General features: G+C 38.7%; 1 pseudogene; it reads left to right on the top strand.

The window, feature by feature from the left end:
• The first annotated feature begins 254 nt into the window (after positions 1 to 254).
• The window catches only part of LOC118839228, a 39,902-nt pseudogene continuing 19,886 nt past the window's right edge, over positions 255 to 20,270 (top strand).

Raw genomic sequence — 20,270 nt, forward strand, 5'->3', positions numbered from 1 at the left:
AGTGAGTTCCTATGGTTTTTGGTGTGTTGGGCTCAAAGTAACCCATCTTTCAGTTCAAACAGTGTTCGCTGCTGGATGTAGATTGCTGGCTGCTGGCTGTCGTCCTCCCTCAGTCACCTACAGAAGGTTGTTGCTTAGTATCACCTCTTTGAAGCATTGACTAACCCTACCCTGGATGTCATCTCTTACCTTCATTTTCAGGTATCAGCTGTATTTTCTTCTGTGACTAATTCAAAGAAATTGGTTTTAGGGAAATGAATGAGAACCTCAAAGCTTTAGCATTTGAAATTCGGTCCTGCTACAGCTTCCATTACGGCAAAGACCTATGCTTTTTGCTAATGGTCTGTAATCCACCCTCTGACAGAGGTAAAGGGACTTGCCCATGTTTACACAATTAGTGAGGCAGCATGCTATAGTGGTAAAAGTCATTGGATTTGCTATCAAGGGACCTGGGTTTGAATCCTGGCTCTGCCAATAGCTACCCATATGACCTGGAGCAAGTCACTTTCCCTCACTTTCCTCATCCACAAAATGAGGAGGCTGAATCTCGAGAGATACAATAATGGAAATAGTCCTGTTTAATCATCTTCTAATGATAAACATTAGGGAGGTCTATACTCACCAAAAAATATTCAGTACTGTCAGAGAAAATGTCCGACACAGAGTCAAGGTCAGAGAAGATTTCCCTATGGATAGTATGGTCCTCCAGATGCTTCTATTTGTGGATTAAGGTCCTTTCCATCTTGGAATCCATGACCCTAATGATCAGAAGTAGAATTTGAATCCTCATCTTGCTGACTCCAAGCCTAGCACTGTATAATCTGTATCACATGCTCCTCAATTATAAATAATTTGTAATGAAATTTTTCCAGGAGATGGATTAGACTTCACCAGGATACTTTATTTGCTTCCAGTTGGCCCATCACAGTTTTAGAGAGGTTTCCTTTGGTCTAAGGGAAAAATTGCCACCAAAAAGTAAGCAATGAATCAATCTCTCAAACAATATTTATTGGCTACTATGTATCTAGAACATACTTACTGTACTCATGCCAGATCTTGCTTATTTACCTAAAAGTTAATCTCTGATCAATCATTTAGTCATTCAATTCATGAATGCTGAATTTAGAGAAATAAGGAGCTACTTCCAGCCCAATGATGTTTGTAAAATTGTGTGACCATATGACAACTTTGTCCATAAGAGACTGAAATATTGGCTTCTTTAAACTGACTTCAATTTGCATCATGATACTGACTCAGCAGTCACAAACAGGTTGCTCCCTCATATAGATCCATCAAACAAATCAATCTCATTAAATCCAGTCCTTAGGGATCAAGTAATGCAGAGGTTCTTAACCTTTATTGTGACATGGACTTATTTGGCAGTCTGGTGAAGCCAGACTATGGGCCCCTCCAAAGAAGAATATTTGTTGCCTATATTAATAATTGAAGATTAGTGAAAATAAAGAAGGTATATTTTTTCCTGTCCAAGTTCCTGGACACCCAAAATCACTAATTGGTAGTAGAGTTAGGATTAGAATGCTTCGTAGCAGAGCTGGCTCTTTTTGAGACCTATTTTAAATTGTCTCTTTTATGTGGCTTTCCCTAAATCTCAATTTCTCTCTCTCTCTCTCTCTCTCTCTCTCTCTCTCTCTCTCTCTCTCTCTCTCTCTCTCTCTCTCTCTCTCTCTCTCTCTCTCTATCTATCTCTCTATCTATCTCTCTCCCTCTCTCTCTCTCTCCTTCTCTCTCTCTCCCTCTCTCTCTCTCTCTCTCTGTGTCTCTCTCTCTCTCTCCTTCCCTCCCCCCTACTTTCCCACCCACCCACCAGAAGCTAACTTCCCTCTGAATTCCCCTGGTATTTTGTGTTTCTCTTATGCATCTCTTCCACTACACATATATGATATGTGTATATACACACATGTACACATATATGACATGTATATATGACTGAAAATGACTGAACAATAATATAAAATCATATCTTTCCTATTTTCTGTGGTGCTGTTGATTCTCTGAGCTTGTAATCCACTAAAACCCCCAGAAATTTTTCAAATTGCTGTTTAGTAGCATCTTGTACTTTTAACCCAAATGAAGGGCTTGATACTTTTTCCCTAGTAAGTTTCATGTTTTTAGGTGTAGTCCATTATTCTAGCCTATCAAGATCTTTGTGGATCCTGACTCTGTCCTTAATATATTGTGATGTCCCATCACCTTATTTATCCATTCCATTCTTTTTGAAGAAGTTAGTCCTTGATCTTAGTCATTTTCCAATAGTCTCATTAAGTCTCAGTTGTACCCATGAGGTCAAATTCATCTTCCCTGAATTTGAATCTCTAGACTTTGAGGTTGATTATCTGTTTTACCATGTTTTAATCAGGATATATGCAAAAGAAAAATATAAGGACAAAAGATAAGAAAAGAATTCCACAGGTTATATGAGATATAATGATTTTTTTAAATGCAAAAAAAGATTCAGATAAAATAAATATGCATATACAAGTATGAAGGAACAAGACAGACACCATAATACCAGAATTTGTGTTCAGATAGACAGACAGAAAAAGATGGTCGGACATAGTTGATAAAATAGCATAGTTATAAATACGGGTCTAGTTTTATGCTCATCATAGAGTGAAAAAAGGAATATGTGAAGCAATTCTTTTACATCTTATATTTGTATGCCATAAAAAGGATTTTTATGAAGTTTCCTCAAAAAAAGCACATTAACTGTGATAGAGTGATGATGACATCACAGCAGTCCTGACAAATCAATGTTTTATCTTGCTTTGTTGTATGTTTTTTTCTCTGTAGTCATAGTTCAGAGCTGAGATCTGCATGCATAGCTTCACAAATATAACAATACGGCACAACAAGAGTGACATCTTGAGGTCTTGAGCTTTTCAGACATTTCCATGGCATTAGCAAGCAGCCACCAAAATAGCAAAGTTCTACTGATGATAAGAATGGTGGGCCTTTAGGGCCTGTATATATAAGAAAAGTATTTTGGTTCTGGATTTTTGTTTTGTTTTGATATTTTTGCCAGTTGACTAATAAACAAGAATAAAAATTAAGCTTGTTTTGATTGAGTATGCTTACACGATTCAAGGATTCTCTATAGCTTGCTTGTTTCATTAGGCCAAGGGAGGTGGGAGGAAGGGAAAAATAACTGTTTAAAATTTAAAAAGTTAAAATCTATTTTAAAAAGAATAAAAGTCAGAAGAAAATGTTTGGGGGCTCTAAAAAGTGACCTCTCCCAAAAACATTTCATACAACCCCATGTTGGGGTCAAGGAACCAATGAGCCACATATCATGGTAAAACTGGGCAACTTCTAAGTTGCTATTTTGCCTTCAACAGAATTTTGGGAAATGCCCTTCTCATCCTCACCCCATACACAGCCAAACAATCAATACCCATTTATTCAGTGACACTGTGACCCAGGTGCTGGAGATACAAGGAACGAAAGAGCAAATGAAGGAATGGCCATTTATTAATTACTTTGTGCAAAGAACTATGCTAAGTTCTGAAGATACAACTAGAAAAACAAGACAGCCTGTCCTCTCAAGAAGCTCACATTCTAATAAGGGGAGATACCAAATATAGGAATTTTCAGGTTTGTATTTGTCCTTCATTCTCGAAAAGGACCATGACATCAAGAAGATGATGACATGACTTGCAGTTGACTTGGATTTGAGTGGGGGAGGGCTGTGAAAAGTCACCAGCCTCACTTTCTCCTCCAGAACCATCTGGGTCCAGTAGCTTGATATTTATCTGGATGACTGGAGATGGCCCAGGATGCAACGTGAATACCTGGCCCTTTGAGGATAAGGCCTTTTCAGGTTCTCACTTTGATTGAGATAAGGCCTCGCTCAGCGAATAGGCCTCTTTAAGAAGTGTTAAAGGATGCCCCCTTTAAATAGAAAAAAATTAAAAATCAAACTGGGAAGGGAAGACCCTCAGGGTTTCTGGTCAAGAGAGAAACAGTTACCATAGACTTTTACTCTGAGCCAGGAGGGCCCAAAATATAGCCATTAAGTGGATCTTGGGCAGGGACCTATTGTGGTCCAATCTATGAGCTTCAGAGTGAAATGGGTGGAAAGGAAGGAAGGGAGGAAGAAAGGAAGGGAGGAAGGAAGGAAGGAAAGAAGGAGAGAGAAAAGAAAGACAGGAAGGCAGAAATCTAGCCAGTAAACCTCAAGTTAACTACGGAACTTATGGCCATCAAAATTTTCCTTCCTTTGGAGAGAAGAAGAAGAGGGAGAGGACAAGCTGAGTTACCCAACTGTCTGGGTCCCCCTTAAGGCAGCTCAGACTACCCACAGGTTGTATTTGTCCTTTGTTTTCAAAGAAGACCATGACATCAGGAAAATGACATGTCTTTCGAGGAATTTTCAGGTACAAGTCAGATGGAAAAGTCTCGTGGTCCTTAGGATGCAGCAGCAAAGTAGATGGGATGCTTCTTCTTACAGATTGAAACAATTCTACACAGAAAAGTCATATGCATGCTAAAGGCAGGCAGTTCATCAGTAGGAAATCCTAGTCCTGAAAACTATTTGACCCATCTGAAAGAAGATGATCAAGCATTTTGCCTATAAGTCTTCCCTCGGTGCAGAAAACAGTAAATTTTGATAAGACATTTTCTTTAAATATTCTAATAATAGCTTTGGAACTAAAAGGAACATTAGAAGTTGGCTGGTGTAGGTCCACTCCTCGTTATTCTACAAATGAGGAAAGTAAAGCACAGGGAGGATTAAGATACGGCCGAGGTCACTCTAGTAATAAGTAAGTGATACAGGATTCTAACGTTGCCATCTAATTTCAAATTCAGTGTTCCTATTGCACCACATTGCCCCTTGAGGATTTTCCATTAAGAAAGTGCCAACTATATACATAGACACTGATTTCTTTCTTGCAAGGTATTTTTCTCTTTTTTGGCCGCTTCTCATATGGCCTAGTTCACCTGAATGGCACTTCTCCTACTCCCACTTAAACCACCTAAACTTAAAATTGTAGTGCAACAGGGGATATGATGACCTTGACACTTCGAATGACCAGCAACTGCTAAATGACAGACAGTCACAAATAGCAAGGTATCATGGTGTAGACATTTTGTTTTCCTGGACACTGATGAACTCCAATTACCTCTCCCTTGTGGTCTGACTTTCTCCTAATGTTCAAAACCAGGAGGTGTAAAGGTTTGTGGGGTGTGTGTGTCTGCGTCTTTGTGCATCTGTGTGTATATTCTAACATTTGGGTCATTTTCCAAAGCTTTCAAAGAAGTTACCACATTGCCACAGTGTGTGGCTATGTAGTTCTATTGCTAACTATTCAAAAATCACTTGAGCTTTCTTAGTTCTCTGAAGGATGTCAGAGAATTTAACCAAATAAGTGTTCTTTTCCCATTTTAGTGAAAAGTTTACAAATAATGAGGCCCTGATTTAAAGCATCATGCAGATGATTCCTTCAATTGCTTTCCCAAGTATTCAATCATGTAGACACACCTGAAGATCCTAGAAATCACAACGTTATAAATTAAGTTCCACCAACTGTTTTCCTTGTGTGTCCCAACCACAAATTAACATTTACTTTGTCTCCATGTCTTTCTTCCTTCTCCACTTATAGATGTATCTCCCACCCCTAGAGCCTAAGTTGAAATGGCTGTTTCTGTCCCAGATGTTCAAGTTTGATAGCACAGGCAAGGGCCTAGAATGGTATAGGAGTCTAATCCCTAAAAAGCCATGAAGGAACTCAGCTTTGTGAAATAGCCTCTCTTTTCCAATTCAGTCCCTTATCTGAAAAAAAGAAAAATCATGCTGTGTAGTTGTTAAAGCCTAGAAAGCATGATACATGTCAATTCTTAGACTGAATTTTAAATTAAGCAATCTTTGGGGCAATATAAAGAATGCTTTTCCACCTACTACCACATGACCAGTCAAATCCCTAAATGCCCTTTGTCCACCAATATTCAACAGAATAACCAATCATTTCTAGAATTTATTGCACTGGTTGTAATTCTCGATATTTAAGCATGTCTCGTAAGAAATAAAATATTTCCTCTTTTGAAGAAGAGTATGCAGAATAAGGATTGACACTTGTCATATTGAATAGTCACTTACATCCTTCCTCTGGTCAGGGTCCAAGTCTGGACTCTTAGAGTCCATTTGGTTTCATCGGCAAAATAAAATCAAGATAGCCTGTAGCTTTTTTGTTTTTTGAGACCTCACAGTGACTGTGGCTCCATCACACTGGCTATGTGGTATCATCTATATTTCTCTCCAAAGAATCTCAAGGGGTTAGTATAATAGGAAGGAGAGAGCTAAGGACCAGTGGAAAAGTGAAGCTTAACTATCAGCTATTTTACTCTCAATTTTAGTCTCCTTCAGGGGTTTAAAACCGTCATTCTGATCAAAGGTTTGGGCAGTTGAAGTAGCCTTAGGCAGCAAAAAGATGAGTTCTCTTACTTTACAGCATCCTATTATCACCATTTATGTGTCTATGCATAGAAATAAGCATGTATATATAAGTCTATATATTGATATATAGGCATATAGGTATCTATAAATGTAGATTACAATTTATATGATATATAACAACATATGGGTGTCAAATGTATGTTAAATAGAATATAAATTATATAACATTTAAGCATTATATATTTATATGCATAGTCATGCCTATATGTGACATGTAAATAGCATGCATATTTTTAAATTCATATATGACATGCATTTATTTGCCAATGTATGCATTTTTGTTTATATGTATCTGCAAATGTGTGTAATATAGCATGTTTTGGACATCTGTATGCATGCACATGTCTGTAGATAATATTTATAAATACATATTGCCTGATTTGTATAACATTGCATGAAATACACTGGTAGGCAGCTGTATGCATGCATGTCATGTATGTTACCTTATAGAGGAACATTAAATATCAGAGGTTTCTGACCTTTTTAGATCTGTGATACCTTATTGATTGTTCCATTCCTAGACATCTTCCTACCCTCACAACCCCCAAAGTATGGAGATGGAATTTTAAAAATTAAAATCGATTGAAATTTATCTTATTTTAGAAAATTCATGAAACCCCATGAGATGAAAAGTGATACTTCATCCCCAAATAAACAATGGGAATCACTCCATTCTCTTCACATGAATGCAAAATAGTGTGAAAGGTTGAATACTTTTATAGAAGCATAAAAATAGAATTATTCATCTATTTGTTCACAATCAAAACATCTTTAAGAATTAAATCAAGAGAAATATGCCAATCTAATTAAATAATCTATACTTACATATTCACTGAGTTTAACAATTGGGAAGATAGCTTCATATACTTGTGTGTCGAAGTGTTTCTTTAGTTTAATATTCTTAAGTTTTGAGTCTTAGTGATGTCCTATTTCTCTAACCAAAATCTCACAAAATAAACAACACAATTCAGAAGAAAAACAGCAACTCCTAGTATAAATTGAAGTTGGTATGCAAATCAAATTGAAATATTCTAACACTTGAGATGAATATTTTGTTGACTGGAAAACTGATGGAACTCATGTGAAAACAATGGCAGCCCTGCAGTAAAATGCTGTAAAACGCTATCTGAGAGCCAGCTGAATTGGGCTAGTTTTCAGCCTAAGTAGCTGAAATGCTCAAAATACCCAAAGAAGAATAGACTAGAAATGATCATCCATTTCAGCCTCATGCTCTATCTGTAAAGTAACAATAAAGATTGATTCTCTGCTGCTTGTGCTAATTTTGGCCTAACAATTAACACCAAGAAAACACAGGGGCTCCATAAGCCACCACCACACCATCCATATGTGGAACCATTGGTTGCAGCAAATGGAGAGGTTTTGAAAGCTGTGGATCCGTTCACTTACCTTGGCAGTATACTTTCCAGGGATGTACACATTGATAATGAGGTTGATGCATGCATTGCCAGAGCTAGCTCAGTGTTTGGGAGGCTCTGAAGGAAAGTGTGGGAGAGAAGAGGTATTATTAGACTGACTACCAAACTGAAGATCTGTAGAGCCCTTGTGTTCACCTCATTGTTGTATGCCTGTGAAATTCTGGACAGTCTACCAGTGCATTGCCAAGAAGCTGAATTGCTTCCATTTGAATTGTCTTAGGAAGATTCTGAAAATCACCTGGCAGGATAAGGTACCAGACCCTGAAGTTCTTTCTATAACTAAACTGCCAAGCATTCCAACTACTGCAGAGAACACAACACTGATGGGCTGGTCATATTGCTCAAAGGCCAAATGTCCACTTGCCAAAATAGTCTATTTTATGGAGAACTCACAAAGGATAAGCATTCACATCATAGTCAGAAGGAGTGATACAAGGATACTCTCAAGGCCTCTCTGAAGAACTTCGGAATTGATTGCGTGACATGAAAGACACTAGCACAGGACACTCAGAACGGAGTGCCTTCATCAGAGAAGGTGCCGTGCTCTATGAGCAAAGTAGAATTGAAACAGCTCAAAAGAAATGTACCCAAATTTAGAGAATCCACTCCAAATTTTCATGTGAACTATTTGTGCTGGACCTTTGGCAGAGCACTCTGAGTTTGTATTGGTCTGATCAACCACAATTGTACACATTGTACCTTGATTCCAACATAGTGATATCATTTTGGTTCTCCTAGAGAACAAAGTTCAGCAACCAACCAGCTATGAGGAGTTAGTAATTTAAATGCTTCCATCTACCTTCTCTTGGGCAAGTTTACATCGATGATACACTAAGACAGTTCATCCTGCCTTAACAGAGAGAAAATAAGGTACTCTGCTGGCCTCTCCCCAACACCACCTAAAAATCCTTGTTCCATCCTTTCAATGTTTTTTTTTCAGTAGAGTACATTCAAAAACAAGTACCATCTATTAGAATTGACCAAATTGCACCTTGAGTATCGGAGCTAATCTAATCTTCTGAATGTTACTGGTAATATTTCTATGATAGAGAGATAATTCTGTAACACTTTCATCCAGGGGCATGCTGACCACTACTATTACTTCTCTGACTGTTACATCCCACTGCTTGGGTGCCCAGAAAAGTGGGAAGAGGTCTTTTGAAGTCTCACAAGGTCCCATACCAAAGGAAAGCAGTTATAAACAAAAAGTGGCCCTGTTCCAACACAGGTTTGCCCAGGAACCCATGCACTCATGAGGCTAGCCTAATGGGGAACAGATATTTTCTCACTGACTCTCCAGAGTTTAGAAAGTCATCCTTATACCTAAAGGCTTTCAGGAAGGAGAACACTTTGCCCTATAGGATATCCACATATTTCTGGCTCAACAGATGGTAAAAAGAATCTTCATCACAGACAACAAGCAACCAGAGAATATCTGTACCTGCTCTGAAGTATGTGTGTGCACATGTGTGTGTGCGTGTGTATGAAGGTTAAACAGGAAAGCAACCTTAGGTAATATCTCTTTTTCAGTTTTCTTATCTGCAAATGAAAGGAAATCTCTCCATTTGCAGATAAGAAAACTGAGGTCCAGATTCACTTGTCCAAAGTGACAGAGGTAGTCAGTCACAGAAAAGGACAAGAACCCAGGTTTTCTGGCTCCCAATCCAACTCTTCCTCTGCTAGCTCTGTGGTTGTAGTTTTAAACTCCACATGTCTTCACTTCAATAAAACCAAACTGTAAAAAATTTTGAGGGATGAAAAGAGGTACAGTTTTGCAAGAAAGTAATTATAGGTAGTTCTTGGTTTTCCTATGTTTTTCCTTTGACATTTTCTTCATCAAAAGGGCTTCCTAAAAATATTTTCAAGGAGAATTTCCCATGATTCTTAGAAAAGAGGAAATGTTACCTGGGATTCTTACAAAGGGGAAAACCTTCTAAATAATTATTGTGAATGTGTTTGAATTGTCCTTCCATCAAGGAATTAATTTTGTTTACAGCATTGGTAGCAAATGGATACACAGAATCCTCAAAATGGCAACACTGTATAACTCGTGAGCAATAATTCATAGTCTTACATAATGGTGGTATGAAGACTGATCACAGTCTTGGGCCAGATATAGCCAAATGTGAACAACTCTAGAGACAGACAATCCAAATACATTGTTAGATGATTTGACAAGGAAAAATATAGAAAGATTTTGAAAATATTAGTATTTCCCATGATAGGAAATAGACATATAAGGGACCAGTCTATTCAGTATTTCACTTTCAGTACAGTCTGTTTCCTAAGATTGTTCTGAGTCAGGGCTCCAGAAAAGCATGAAGAAGGCATCACTTTCAAAGATGCATAGGACCATAGATCTAAAGCCAAAAGGTTCCTAAGAGGCCATCTGGTCCAAACTACCTCATTTTACAGAGAGGGAAACTGAGGCCCAGTGAAACTTAGTGAGTTATTCAAGTCCTCTCAAGCAATACATTCCAGAAAGTGATTGTAACCATGAAGAACCTCTAATCCCAGAATTAGGGACCTTTCTACTGTACAATACAATATCTTTGAGATGAGCTAGAAAATTTAGTCCTAACTACTTGGGATCACTCAAAGACCCCATACATCTCCACAGCATTGGTCTACCATGCCACAGAATCTTCCTTATCCTGGAAATTTACTGTACACCTGGACTTCTCACACCAGATATACCCTCTGCCCCTATTGTCCTCCTTCCTCTAACTATAGTTCCTCCCAGAACCTCGATTTTAGGCAACCACCAGGTCAACCTTGTCAGCAGTCCTCTCCAGGCTATACTCCTGACTCTCTGGGCTTTCTCTTCTATTCCCCCGTGGGCACCTTCTTCCTTTCCTCCTCTTTTTCTAGCTTCCTTTGTTCTGCTGTCTCTCCCCATTAGCATGTTAGCTTCTTAAGGGCTGGGACTGTCTTTCTTTCTGCATGTATTTGTCTTCTCAATTCTTAGCACAGTGACTGACACATACTAAGCACTTAATAAATGCTTATTGACTGACTGAAAACAGTAAGGTTATTAACCTACTTCTTCCTAATAATTCAGATAATCACATTTTCCTGGCAGAATTACTTGTGTAGTTTTACATGGATTGAATTGTTGTGAATTTCTTTCCTGAATCATTGTGCAGTGTCTTTGCTGGTTGAACAGCAACTACATTTCAAATGGATGAGAAGTGACGACTGCATGTTATTATCATCAAATATTCATAAAGCACTATACATTTTAATTACGTTTATTAATTATTTCTCCTAACCATACTGTGTAATGGGATAGTATTATTGCATGAGGCACCTGGAGTCATTTGCCAGGTTCACTTACTGACATTTGCCAATGTCCAAAGGGAATTTTTTGCCCCAGATAATTTACATTCACATTTTTTTGTATATGACATTCTCATAAAAATGTATTATTTCCCAAACCCAAAGTCCTAGTGCCTATCAGGAGCCAGAGGTACCAGTTTCTGTCCTTAATAAGCCAAAGGTCCTATGAGTGTTTTTGTTTAGAATGGTCTTAGGGTGTCCATCAGATTCCTAACATTACATAATTTGGATTAGTTTTGTTATAGTCCCTGGCCCCAAGAAGCCACTGAATATCTGATAGACAGAACTAATAACAGTGATAATAATAGTAATAATGATAAGAAGAAGAAGAACAACTGATAGTACTTTAGAAAAGAATGAAAAGCATTTTGCATCATATCTGGACATGTTCAATTTCCCTGACATGGAGGTACCTTTAGGGGCCCTTTGGAGCATGTCTAGATTGCCTAACACGGAAGCTTCTTTCTCCCCTCTCCCCATGAGGGTGGGTGGTAGCCTCCTTCGATTGGATGCCTTTGTCTTTAAAACTGCTGAGATAGCCAAATGATCTTTCAAGAACTCTTTTTCAATGCTCTTTTACTGCTGCTCTCTTTTTGGCCACTTTTATCTTCTTTATCCAACAGATAAAGATCCCATTTCACCTACGACAAAGATGCTGTGAATCAAACCAGAGAGAGCGGAAGGGCATTCCTTTCTCTGTTTCCTCACTTTTACCTAGCCTCTGAGAAATAGGCCTTGGGGTATTTGTTTCCCTTCTGAGTTGTTTGTCCTCTTCTGTTTCAGGTGCCTGAAGAAACCTCATAGGATTTTTGGCTATTGTGACCAAGGAGCCAGGACTGCACAGTCAGAGTGGTGCAGCCAGTCCCCCCAGAATGGAAGCCCTGAGAAGCACATGAGCCCAAGGTAAATTTTAGACTTGGAACTGGGATTACACTCTACAAAAATGGAGCTAACCTATGGACCTAAACCCTTTTCCCTAAACAGAGAGTAAAGTGATTGAGGAAGGGGAGAATTATACCTCCTTTGTGATTATGCCTTTTGAAATAAATATTCCTTTGTAAAAACAAATCTGATTTTAGAGGCCAAATAGACTTAGGTAGGAGACCTCAGGAGACTACCCCCTAGAACTGGGAAAATAACATCAGTTGGTTGGGGGATGGAACCATTTGTAGAAACCCTAGTTACCCCCAAATCCCTTAAAGGCTGGGGAGAACCCTGGGAAAAGTGTTAAAATTTAACCTACCTGGATTTCTAGGCAGTGAGGGCCATGACAGTCTATGTCATATCATTTGAGTTTCACAACAACTCAGGATAGTAGTTACTAGGGTTCATATTATCTCCATTTCATGGACTTGCTGCTAAAGGTCAAGTGACTGCCAAAGGTCACACAACTATTACTTGTCAGACCCTGGATTTGAACCCAGATCCTTGTCTAACACTTTCTGCTGCGCCACTAGACCTCTTTCTGGACCACATGAAATCAGCCATTCCAAATAGTCTTATTTGCTTATTAGGCAATGAGGAAAGGTTATTGGCGTTTTTACATTGTAGGACTTAAAATTTTATGTTAAATTTAAGACAGAAATAATTTTTATTTTAAGATTTGTGTATATATTTATTATTCCTCTGAAGACACATTTCAACTACATGGAGCACTTTGAAAAGCACACCAAAAGCTACCTAGATATGGTGAAATCCCTTCAGGTGAGTGGCAGAGGTGGAACTCAATTTCTTTTTCTCTGCATGATGGAGAGGGACTGGCTGGTTTCTAAGGCTCCTTCCTGTTTTGAGCATCTCTGACCCCTACCAACCGTATAGTAGAGTAAGCTTCCTGGACACTTTCACCCAGGTCTTGTGATACCCGTGGAAAATCTGTTCAGGCACCATGCTTTTACTGAAGAGAAAGGAAAACTGATCTGACATCCAGAGGCCATGCTATTTGGAGACCATTTCATTTGCTTAATAGTACTACCTACCAGTCTGCTCCTCATTTCAGCTCCATTACTCTAAGAGGACTATGACCCACTATGACATGCCTGGCCATAACCCAGTGATTTCCAAGAAAACATGTTTAGATTAGACCGAATAAAGATCTGTGAAGGCAATAAAGCAACCTGACCCATATTAGCTTATAAATAATTAAGTTGCTTTGGGAATTGGGGATTGAATGTCTGTCGCTAAAAGTAGGTTTGAGAGGACAAGCACAGTCACTTAGACTGAGACACAAACATCCCAGACCCAGGAAACTGCAGTGTGATTCTTTCTTCAGAACTAGATGCAAATTACCTGGCTAACATTGCAGGAATTCTCAATCACAAAGGAGGCATTCTGAGGCTCTGCACTGTGTGTTGGAGGATATCTGGAAGATGAGAGTCTGACTCATCCTTGCTTTTTTGAATTTTTTAATTAAAATTATATGGAATGAGACATACAATTTTGGCTATGGCCAACACAAGAATTTGTTTTGCTTGACTAGGCATATTTGTAACAAGGTTTCCCCTCCCAGCCAAGAAGGAGAATGTGCAGGAGGAGAGGGAAAGAGAGAAAATAAGTGCTTATTAATTAAAAAAAATTAAAATTGTAGTGATTTCTCTGAAAATCTGATTTGTGTTAAGAATGCTGAGTTTTACAAAGTAAGGGATAAGAAATCATGTTTTAGCACAATATAACACATATATTTTAAAACATAATAAATATTAAATTGAAAACTGCCACATCAATTTTATTTGCACCAACATAAAGACAGGAGAAAGATGTGCCCTCCAGATGCCCTCAATGACAACTAATGAATGATGGAGACTAGCTATGTCTTGATCTGGGAATAGCCCACTGGGCTATAATATATCATATTTTTAGTCACATTTTACTTTCAAGCACAATAAAGGGAAAATTTTTAAAAGGTTGGACAGGGTAGTTACAAGAACTCAGGACAATGTTAACACTGAATGTTTGTCCATGTTAGGGACTGGCAGCTGGCCTTCAAACTTTTCACTACTAACTTTCTGTTTTTGTTGTTTGTTTTGGTTTTTTTGGAGGGGAGAAGGCAGGGCAATTGGGGTTAAGTGACTTGCCCAAGGTCACACAGCTAGTGTGTCAAGTGTCTGAGGCCGCATTTGAACTCAGGTCCTCCTGACTCCGGGGCCAGTGCTCTACTACTCACTGTGCCACCTAGCTGCCCCCAACTATTAACTTTCTTAGTATAAAGGATACATGAATAGAAATTTTCCCTGAACTAGAGTAGCTATCGATATCATCTTGGTTCTCAAACTAACTCTTGAACATTTCTTCTCTTTTCACGCTCAACCATTAGACTGTGGTGGAGTTCTACTGAACCCACTTAAACCAAGGGCTAAGACATCCAGACTTTGGTCCAAGAGCAAACTTTCCTGCAGCCTGGCAAACTGGGTGAGGCCACAGATGCGTATTCTACAATAGAAAGAACAATGGACCAGGAGCCAGGACAGCTTTGTTCTTGCATCAGCTCAGCCAGCTCGTTGACTCTGGACAAGTAAGGAATATTCTACACAGTATCACTGATCGAATATTGGAAGGGACCTTCATGATCAACCCTTCATTTTACAGGTGAGAAAACTAAGGACCAAAAGGATTAGTGACCTACGAAAGTACATACAGGTGGTAAGTAGCGGAACTGAGACTTGAACGCAGGGCTTCTGACTCCAAATGCATCACTTTCTCCTGCCCAAGAAATAAGGTTCTCCCCGCTCTGATTTCTCTTATGGAGGATCAAATTAAGAAGAGCTCTGAAAAAAAATGAAGAACCATTGAAAATCAAGGTATTATTATCAATCTCTGTGGCAAAACATACAGAGAGCATCATGATAACAAATAAGAAAAGATTCTAGATACGATGGGCTTGGAATCAACAACATGTTATCATTAGCCAGTATAAAGTACTTTCACAATGCTTGGAAATTCAAAGATATTAAAGACTACACAACCCTGAATTTGATTTGTTTTTAAAGGATCTTTAGCAAGGCCTTTTTTGTCAATGAGAAGGAAGTTTGTAAGGCCTTAGAAATGAGGAATAATGAGAGAGAAGCTTGCTGTGAACCAGATGTGTGTGTGTGTGTGCGCGCGAGTGTGTGTTGTTTTGTGGCTCAGCACAAAGCCTTTGGCCACATCAGAGAGGTAAACTGTCCTTCCCTGCAACAAGGCAGTCTGGGGAGCAGTGGGCAGCTCTGCAAAAGAGCATGGAGTCATGTGGTCCAACTGTAAAATAGAAAAATTGCATGTAATTATTTTACAAGCTGAGAGCGACGATGTGAAAGGGAAGGACTAATGACGATGCACTCTGCTTATTACAGAGAGGCTTTTCCTTCTAGGGAGCTCAAGGCTGCAGGAAGTGCTGCTCACTTGGATTTTGTTTCGTGTGTGTGTGTGTGTGTGTGTGTGTGTATGCATGTATGTGCTAGTGTGCTTCCTCTCCTCCCCTGCCCTTATACTAGAAATGTAATCGTTATAATAAACTCTGCACTGAGAGGGTTAATAATGTTGCAAAGATGTTTTAAAATAATTTCAGTGACCAAAGCCGGAGATACAGGCCTGGCAATAATTCTTCCTGACTTCAGGCATCCTGTATTGATTGATTAATTATTCCACCAATGAACTAACAGATATTGACCTTATCTGGTTGAGCAGCATTTAGCCAAAAGTCAGTAATCTACATCGATCACTTAATGGAACATCAAAGCTCAGCATTCTGACAGTTTTATGTCATTCAGCAAAAATCTGTCTATGTTTTGCTGATACCTTGACCTTTTATATTAAGCATTCTTTTCAGAAAACTAAAAGTAATGGGAAAATAAATATGAGAAATAATGCTTTGTTATGTAAAAAGAGGCTATGCTAGCCCAGTTACAAACTGCTTCTGAAGATTATATGTAGTGGTTTCTTTGCAAACTGAAAAGCACCCTCATGTCAACTTAGTGATACATGATGCTTTGCTAGACCAAGACATTATCTGTAATAGTGGGTTTTCTAGTAATGAGGTTCACAGCAGAACTCGACAGACAGGAGGACATAATGAGCCAGATCTTCTCCGTAGGAAGCTCTGAGTCATAGTGCCATCAGTCTCAGGGGTGACAAAGGAAGGAGAAAGGGAAATCATAATGACTGGCATATGTATTATTTGTAAAGCCTTTTGTATACATTACATCACTTAAACCTGTGATATAGATGCTACCACTTGATGTAATAAACCTTCATACACAGATGAGGAACCTGAGGCTCAGATTGATCTGAATCAAATTCTTCCTGACTCCCCAGCACTTTATCCAACAGGCTATGCGGTTCCTCTCTAAGACATTGGGAGAAGACATGGAAAAAGACAGAGAAAGAACCAGTTTTCTCAGCTGGAGCATTCCTTCAGAACAAGAGGGTTCAAGATGGAAAAAGAAGAGTTTTTATGCCCTGATTAGCCAAGGTACAGGCAAGATAAGATCATAGCTTTAGATTTAGAAGGGGCCCCAGAAACCATCTAGTCTAACCCCTTAATTTTATAAATGAGGAAACAGGTCCGGAAACAACATGGGCTCATGGCTCTAAAGACAGATGGGCCCTCAGAATCCATCTAGTAAAACTTCATCATTTTATAGGGGAGGAAAGCCAGGACCATTAAGGGAATTGATCAAGGTCATGTAGGTATCAGAGGTGATATTTGAACCCAGGTCCTCTGACTTCAGAGTCCATGTTCTTTCCACTAACTTGCTATAGAGCCATCAAAATGAGGGAGAGAATTTTTCTCTTTTGATCCACATCAAATCATGTCATTTTTATAAGCAGCTAAGTGATACAGTGGACAAAGCTCAGGAGTTGGAGTCAGGAACACCTGAGTTTGAATCTTACCTCAGACATTTGCTTGCTATGGGACTCTGAACAAATCATTTAACCTCTCTGGGCCTCAGTTCCTTCACCTGTAAAGCTGAGATAATAATAGTACCCATCTAACCTAGTTTTTGTCAGGATTAAAAGATTTAAGAGATGTAAAATGTTTTTAAAACATTAAGGTATTATATAAATATTGGCTTTTATTGTTTATTATTATTAAATGTCTTGCCACTCTAAGTCTGCCACTTCTAAAGCCCTACTCCAATATTTTATAGTGGCATGAAGATGACCCTGGGCTCTTGAAAATTGCAGCAACAGAGCACAAGCTCTGGTTGGTCCTACCAATGTGGAAGGGAACTAAAAGGTAGACTCTGCATCTGTTATCTGATGACCAGACTAGCTGAGTTTGGAAAGGCAGAAGTCTTTTCTAGAAGGCCAGTATTGAGCGTTGAATTTATTGATCATGGCATCTTATGGAATTGTCTCCTAAAGCATGGAGGGTTCACTCTTTGTGTTGGTAGAGACAATGACCACACTGATGAAATTCTGCCTTTTTAGCCACGAAGAAGTTCCAGTCCCAACTATGCACACACAAGTAAGTTGAGAACAATATGAATAGACTTTTATCCAGGCAATACTAGAAGCAAGTAATGCAGTTCAGGGCTAACCAGGGAAAAGTCAGGGAACCTGTCCACAAGCATCCCTGACTAGAGCTGAAAAATTTTGTCTCAATGCTCTATGTTTCAGCCTTTGTTTGTTGAATCTAGCTAATCAATGTTCTGGTAATCCTGAATCCAAATGGTAACCCATGGGCTTTAGAATTCTTCAAAGCTATATGTTTTAAAAGAAAGTCAGAACTTTTTTACTTTCACAAAACTAAGGCAAGGGCAAAATAAGGTTGGGCAGTGAGACAGACTTTGTAATAATCTTAACAAGAGAAGAATAGAGCAAATGATCCTTCCCCCAAATTTGAACCACTCCTCTTGGGGTATTTTAACAAAAAATAAGGTTTAAGAAATCTAAGCCTTTTCTTACCATTTTTTTTTTGCCCCAAATATGTGAATTTGTTGATTGTCAGGATCTCTTGGTGTGGAAACTCCTTCCACTGACAGAGATCAACAACTCCTATATAACTTAGATTCTTAGAGTCCTGCCTAGGAGGCACTTTGAGGTTCAGTGATTTACCAACAGCCACTTACTCAGTACTAGTCTGAAGCAATACCTGAACCCTGATCTTTCTAACTCAAAGGCTTGCTATGGAGATCCTTTATCTTGGTCTCCCCTGGAGAGACCATTCAGGGAATAAAATAAAGAACACAAAGTACAAAGCTATAACCTCTGGGAAAGGAGGTAGCATTTGGACTTTGAAACAGTCCTCCGAGTCTCAAACCTTTTGTTATTCAACTATCACAAGAAGCACAGTGAATTATTCAAAACTCCTTTTAAATGGCTCATTTTCACATTAGGATGATTTCCCCTTAAAAGAGGAACTAATTGGAAAGTATCGAGGTAGCAGAAATAACATTTGAAAAGTGGATGAGAACAAACATGTTCGCTATCTTTTTTGTTCAGATTTTGTAGGGCAGGGAAGGCCTTTTGTCTCGTAATGGTCTCTATTTTTGGCCCAGAAACACATATCGATATCACCCATATACTTGGATTTTTTGTTGTTGCTTTAAATGAAACTGGTCCAACCTTCGAAAAAATATGCAGTCTCCTACTATAGAATTTAATAAGATCTTTAAAATATCTTTAATATCACCCATGCTAGTTAAGTTGCATATAGCACAATGCTTTTCACATTGGGTGTTAAGAAATATTGAAATTATTAGAAACTCTTTATCTTCCTCCTCAAGAAATAAATATAAAACTCCTTTTCTAAAGACAATAGCATTTGTTTTGGTTTGGTTTGGTTTTTTTGGCAGGGCAATTGGGGTTAAGTGACTTGCTCAAGGTCATACAGCTAGTACATGTGTCTGAGGCCGGATTTGAACTCAGGTCCTCCTGACTCCAGGGCCGGTACTCTACTCACTGAGCCACCTAGCTGGCCAAGCTAATAGCATTTGAACCCCATTTACCACAAAAGATTTCAAATATGTATTCTTGGTTCATCGGCCAATATAGCTCTAGTAACAAAATTGTGAACATGTCACTGATCTATCTCCATTCAACTAGGACAGGGTTTCTTAACCTCTGTGTGTCACAGACCACCTTGGCAGCCTATAGACCCCTTCTCAGAACATTTTCTTTTAATTCACGATTGAAGAAAATGCTAAATATTAGTTAGAAATTAATAAAAATAAAGATATAATTTTTCCACCAAGCTCACAGATCCTCTGAAATCTAGCCACAGTCTTCAAGTTAAGAATCTGACTCTAGTCTATGTCCTCCCTTCTCCCTATACCAAGAAAAGTAATCTGCCTGATATTAAACAGATACAAGGGGAGGAAGGAAACAGACTTTTATTAAGTGCCTACTATATGCCAGGGACTATGCTGAGCACGTTGCAAATATTATCTCATTTCATTGCATCATATGATAAAAACACATCATTCACTTGATTAAAAACCTTTGTTGGTTCCAATTGCATACCAAACAAATTGCAAGCTCCCTAGCCTAGAATTCCAGGGTCTCTGTGATTTGACTCACTCCTGTCTTGTAGATTATACCTTATAACCTATTGTTCCCTTTCGTGCATCATGCTGTCCAAACAAACTTCCCTGCTCAACATTCCCCATCTACCCTGACTTCCCCCATCTTCATTCTTTCACATATGACTGACCTGGGTACCTGGACTGATCCCCTCAATCTATATCTTCAGTTGTGGGAATCCTCTTCATTCAAGGCATAGTCCAGGTATTTCCTCCTCCAGAAGGCTTAACTGTTCCCCAGTTACAAGTAACTTTCCCTTCTCTTTGAATCGTATGTATCACTATTTCATCTTCTTCCATGAACTGATTGTTTTTCTCCTTTGTAAAACAGCAGCCTCTTCTGTTAGATTATTTACTACTTCAAGGTATGGATTGGACCTTGCTTTATTTTCATATCCCTGATGCTTAAAAAGGTACATTCCACATAAGAGGTGTTTAGAAAATGCTTGTTGAACTGAATTCAACAAATTATTAAAGTTCCTCTCTTCCTGCAAGACCCAACTCAGATGCCACTGTTTTTATACT

The sequence above is a fragment of the Trichosurus vulpecula genome, chromosome 1 (genome assembly GCF_011100635.1).
Source record: "Trichosurus vulpecula isolate mTriVul1 chromosome 1, mTriVul1.pri, whole genome shotgun sequence".
NCBI lineage: Eukaryota > Metazoa > Chordata > Mammalia > Diprotodontia > Phalangeridae > Trichosurus > Trichosurus vulpecula.